The sequence below is a fragment of the Castor canadensis genome, chromosome 9 (assembly GCF_047511655.1).
Source record: "Castor canadensis chromosome 9, mCasCan1.hap1v2, whole genome shotgun sequence".
NCBI classification, from domain to species: Eukaryota; Metazoa; Chordata; class Mammalia; order Rodentia; family Castoridae; genus Castor; species Castor canadensis.
Window position 1 is genome coordinate 51271664 of NC_133394.1, and position 6000 is coordinate 51277663.

Below are 6000 nucleotides of genomic sequence, written 5' to 3' on the forward strand. Positions count from 1 at the left end.
CTCCCAACACCTGCATGCTAAACTCAGCAGATCCCTACTTTCCCCAGTGCACCTTCGAGCAGATCCATGGGTGATGAAGGAAGTCATCTGAGGGTACTAAAAGAAAAGTTGTTCTATGTCAAATGGTCACCTGACGTGTGTTTCTTACCATGTCTTGCCAACCATGCAATACCACCCCTGCATGCAAAACCAGGCAAGTAGATGTGTTCACCAAGCGAGGTCTTCCACTGTAAGGTTTCCCCTATTTACAAACCTGGAGGGCCACAAGGACCCTCTGTGGCTGTTGCAAGTCAGAAATATCAAGAGCTCCTGGTGTCTGCCAGTCTGGCAGGAAAAGGTCAGGGCTTTTGAGGGTCCAGGAATTAAATGTATATTCACTGCTTCTTTCAGAGCAGTGAGCATGAGTTCTTCTATGAATGGCCAGCGAAGAATGAATTAAAATGTACACTAAGGGAACTAAATGAAAAATACAATTTATATACACTCTGGATATTCGGGGTTTGAGAAAGGACAAGGGAAGGTTCTCATGAAGAATATGGTTCAAAGAAAGATCTGTGCAGGGATAGCATAGGAGCAGCATATGTACTAAAACTCCTGAAAATTTCGTAGCTGGATTTCAGAGATAAGGGAGAGTGAAGATAGGTGTTGAACACAACAAGCTTAAGTTGACTCACTGCAGGGACTTTCTGAGAAACCACTTGGTACACTCACACTAACATTCATAGGAAAGATGGGTCTGTCTTAGGTACAATATTATGTGTGTTTGAGTACTTGTGGGATGGGGGTGAGTGAGTGAGGGAGATTAAAATAAGGCAATAAGTTAGATGGACTGCAAATACTTGTAAGGAGCAGAAAAAAGAAACCTCCTGCCAATGCCATCATTGGGTCTGAGAGGGACTCAGACAGTAGGGGAATGGGTGGTGGTGGCGGGGCATCAAGCAAATGGACCATACAGGCCAATTTGAAGTTGTCACAATGCATCTGCCCTCCAAAAAAAATTTATCCTAATAATAAGAACAAAAACGTTAACAAACTAAACTAAATCAGAAAGCAGCACACCAAAACCAGCAGGGATGGAGCACACTTGTCATCCCTGAATTGGGGGACTGAGGCAGGAGGATCCAAGCTTCCAGGTGAGCCTGAGATGCAGGGCAAACCTCTCCTTCTAAAAAGCAACAAGTCCTGTCCAGGGTCTCAGGCCTAGATTCCCAGACACCCAGAAGGCAGACAAAAGGGTGTTCAAGGGGTCTGAGGCAAAAAGTTTCTCTCAACACATCTCAACCAAGAAGAGCTGCCCATGGCTGCAGGCTACTGTCACCACAGCTACCCAGGCAGCAGGAAGTGTTCAGAAGGGGGATCACTGTCCACTGCTGCGCAGACCCAAAGGGAGAGACCTTCGCTCAAAAAAACCAAAGTAACCTTCATCAAGGTAGTAAATAAATGGATACATGCATGCACACATGTATAAGTGAATAAATACATACGTACATATGTACATACATACATGCATAAATAAATAAACACCAAACTGCATTAAGAAATAAATTAAGGTGTCTAGGGACAAATAACAAATCCCTAAAAGGTCTAAGGTGTCCGCCTCAAGGAATACACTGCTAACCTAGAAAATGCCTGGCCCTGATTTCAAACCCCTTTCTCTGTCCCTCCCACAAAGCAACACAGTTCATCTATCCATACATAGACCTGTCCAAGGAACCAAAGTCAACTCATTTTCTCCATTCACTCATGTTTTATAGCCTGCAATAACCATGGACAGACTACAGAGCAAGCCAAAGAAGAGCAAAGCATCCTGCCACTTGTAAATTCAGCTCAGGAACCCCAGGCACCCATCAGAAGCCAAGCCAAACCCAACAAAGCAAGCAAGCAAGCAAGCTAGGAAAGGGAACTGACCTGGATGCTCAGAGGCTTCCCAGTCCTGGTGAGTGTGAAACAAGCAGTCCTGGTGAGTGTGAAACAAGCACCTGGCCTGTTGCAACCCTGGTTGAAGTACCTGTGGGGCCACAGCTGCCCTCCCAGGCTGCTAGTGAGGTTCAGCACCACCCCAGCAACTCTGTGGAGGGGTGCCTGGTCCTTCCCACCAGCAGCTGGTGTCCTGTGACCCTCCAGAATTCTAAAGTGGGGAATCCTTGCTGCAGAAGGCAGCACTTTTGTGAACTCATGATTTCCTGGTTTTCCATGCAAGCAGGGACGTTTTGGCATTGCTGGCAAGATCTAGTGAGGAGCAGCAGTTACGTGCTAATTTGATTTTCAAGGAATTTTATTATACTACACCTGGATGATTTCCCTAATCCCGCGGGGATCTGCTTTAAGGTACAGTGGGAAAGTAGGGATCTTGTGGAGTTCAGCTTGCCACTTTTGGTAGCAAAGATGGGGAGAGGATTTGAAAAGGTCTTAGGGGTGGGGGCAGGCTTGGAAAAAAATTAATTCTTTTGTTTTCAAAAGTTAAGGGAGATCTAATCATTGGGGAAGAAGGGCAGGGCTGAGCAGGTTCCTTGGCTCTGTTTGAGTGAGGTCAGTCAGGTGCCCTGGCACTGATCTGTGAAGTGCTGGGTTTCTGCACTGCAGAGCAAGTTCTGGGCAAAGGAGTCCCCCCCTCTCCTGGGCTGTCCAGGGCCCTGCAGGAAGCTCAACCAGGGGTTTGGGGTGGGGCAGAGGAGTGAATGGCAGGTGGAGGGAGGGGGGCCCTGCAGGGCTGGAGTTGGGCTCCAGGTGGCTGCAGGCCACCCAAGCCTGGCGGTCTCCTGGAGAACTGCATAGAGGTCTAGGGCGCTTGGCCTGGTTCTCTCCATGATCAGCGATGGGTCCCCGCCAGTTCAGCACAGTCCAGATGGGAGGTACCTTTACACAATGCATCTGGGCTTCTGCAGCATGGAAGACTGGTATCTGACAGGCTTCTGTTTGTAGGCCCCCAGGTGCCTTAGGGAACACTCCCTGTGTCCTCTGCGCCCTGAACTGCATCACATCAAAGGGAGCTGGAGACCTCGGCGACCTGCATCACAGGTGAGTGAGAAAGGGGACCTGGTTGGGCTGCTGCAGCCGGGGCTTGGGCACCCAGTGCTGCAGTGGGCCCTGTGGGGAGGACATTTGGGCAGCTAGGTGGGCTGGCACCAGCGCCGCCCTATGCACTAGGCTGGCTGCTGCTGGCGGGAAGGACCAGGCACCCCCACCCCCACCCCCGCTGCTGGGGTGGTGGCGAATCTCTCTAGCTGCAGAATTGGGCTCCAGGTCGCTGCAGGCCACCCAAGCCTGGAGATCTCCTGGAGATCTCAGAGAGGTGTAGAGCACCCTGCACTCTCGAGATGGGCCATGAGTCCTGCCAGGCAGGCCACGACCAGGAGGCAGGTACCTTTTTCCCAGTGCGTCTGAGTTCTGCAGCACGGAAGCTGGCATCTGACAGGCTTCTCTTTGTAGGCAGCTGGCTGGCTGCCTCAGGGAATCCTCCCTTTGGCCTTTTCAGCCCTCAGCTTGGGTCGCATCGCAAGTGCACGCGGCGCTGCAAACAGACCAGCATCATGTAACCGGTGAGTGAGCAAGGGGACCAGGATGGGCTGCTGCAGCCAGAGCTTGGGCATTCAGGGCTCTGGAGTGGGCCCCACGGGATGGGACTTTTCGACGGCTAGGCTGGCCTGCATCTGCGTCGCCACCGCGGTGCTACCCATCCTGGAGGCAAGGACCAGGCAGCCCCGCTGGCGCTGTGGCGAAACTCCCTCGGCGGCTGGCCAGGAAGTGCGGCCCCTCAGGCTCTTTGACAAGGGTTGCCTCAGGCCAGGAGCTTCTTTCAAACACCCAAGCACTGGGAAGCCTCTGAGCCTCCAGCTCAGTTCCCTCTCCTTGCTTGCTTGCTTGGCTTGCCTTGACTTCTACTGGATGCCAGGGGTTCCTGGGCTGTTTTTCTAAGTGGCAGGATGCTTTGTTCTTCTTTGGTTTGCTCTGTGTAGCCTGTGTGTGTTTCTGACGGGCTGTGAAACATGAGTGAATCGAGAAAATGAGTTAACTTTGGTTCTTTGGACAATTGTGCATATGGATGAGGTGTGTTGGTTTGTGGGAGAGGAGGAAAAGGGGTTTGAAATCAGGGCAAGGCATTTTCTAGGTTAGCAGTCTATTCTTGCAGGCGGACCCCTTAGATCTTTCAGGGTTTTGTTCTTTTTTCCCCTGGACACCTTTACGTTATTTCTTTACATAGTTTGGGTCTTTATTTATTTAAGTACATATGTATCTGTAAACGTATTTATGTAGGTATGTTTCATTTATTCACTTCTCTGATTAAGGTTTCTTTGATATTTTTGGGCGAGTGTCTCTCCCTGTGGGCCTGGGCAGTCAGTCGTGCAGAGTGACACCCCCTTTTCTGAACACTGCTGCCTGGGTTGCTGTGGTGACAGTGGCCTGCTGCCATGCATGCACAACTTTTCTTCCTCCAGATGCCTTGTAGCAAAGTGTTTGCCTGAGCCTGCCTTGAACTATGATCCTCCCTTTTGTCTGCCTTCTGGGCAGCTGAGAATCTAGGCCTGAGACCCTGGAAAGGACTTCTTGGTTTTTGGAAAGAGAGTTTTGCCCTGTATCTCAGGCTGACCTGGGAGCTAAGGTCCTCCTGCCTCAGCCCCCCAAGTGCAGGAATGACATGTGTGCTCCCTCCCTGCTGGCTTTAGGTGTGATTTCTGGTTGAGTAGTTTAGTTGGGTTTTTCTTTTTTTAATTTTGATATCTTCTTATTCTCCTTCTTCCTTTTCTTCTTCTTCTTCAGATAGAATGTCGCTCTGTAGGTCAGGCTGACCTCGAAGTTGGGTTCTTCCTGCCTCCATCCCACAAGTGCAGGAATAAGAGGTGAGCTCCATCCCAGCCGGTTTGTGTTATGGGTACTTTTGGTTTGGTTTTGTTTGTTAAGTTGTTTTTATCAAGATAAGTTCTTCATACAAGGAGGAATCCTTGGGACAATTGCAAATAGAGTTGTACTGTACATCATGGGTTAGAGCATGCCCACACTCCCTCCCTATAGCCTCCTCCCAGCCCCCCTTAAAGCAATTCCAAGAGGTTTCTTTTTTGTCTTTCATAGAAGCAGATAAAGTCCCTCCACCATATACCACAACCCTCATCTTCTTCATTCGCCCTCCCCATGCCACACGTACACCACCACACATATACCCTACTTATTTTATGGTCCTCTCTTTCCTTATCAAGATTGAAGTGAATGTTCCAAGGCTTTCTAGGTGTGTGCCCACTGGCTGTGAGTCCACTTTCCTTTGGGCTGTTCAACTTCTGTTGCTCTCCCACTCCATATTTTTCAGTAGCTTTGGGGACACATCTTAGGATGCAGTACCTGCACAGATGATAAGATGTGCCTTGTTATTGATGTTCTCTCCTTCTCGATGCCTATCCCACCCTCCCTGACTTCCATACAGTGTGCTTTTGTGTATGTTTCCTTATGTTCTTTCACTCCCTGAAGGGTACTGTTTTCTGAGGCCTCTGGATATTGGCAGAAGACACGGTGAAACCTTTCTAAGAAAGCAGGGATGCAATAAAGATCCTCCCCCTCTCCTGGCTCCTCATCCCACCTACCCCCTACTTCAAGACTTGCAGGCACTCTTTTGTGCTTCTGCTAACCCCCAAGGCGGCATTATGGCCCTGGAGAATTCTGCAGTAGTAAATCCTTGTGTGGAAAGCAGCACTCTGGTGAACTCCTATGTTTTCCTGATTTTTGTGTGCAGGGAAGGATGTTTTTGCAATAGTTGAGAGACCAGGTAAGAGGCACTACACACTGGGTCATGTCATTTTGAATGGATTTTATTATGAAACACCTTTGTGATTTGCTTCATCCATTGGGGATCTGGATTAAGGGATAGTGGGAAACTGGGGTACTTCCAGAATGTACCATCCTGTTTTGCGTATTGATGTCAGAGAGAGGATTTAAAGTTTTCATGGGGTGGGTGCTTAGATCAAAGGAATTCTTTCATTATGGACAATGAAGGAAGGCTTAATTATGGGGAGA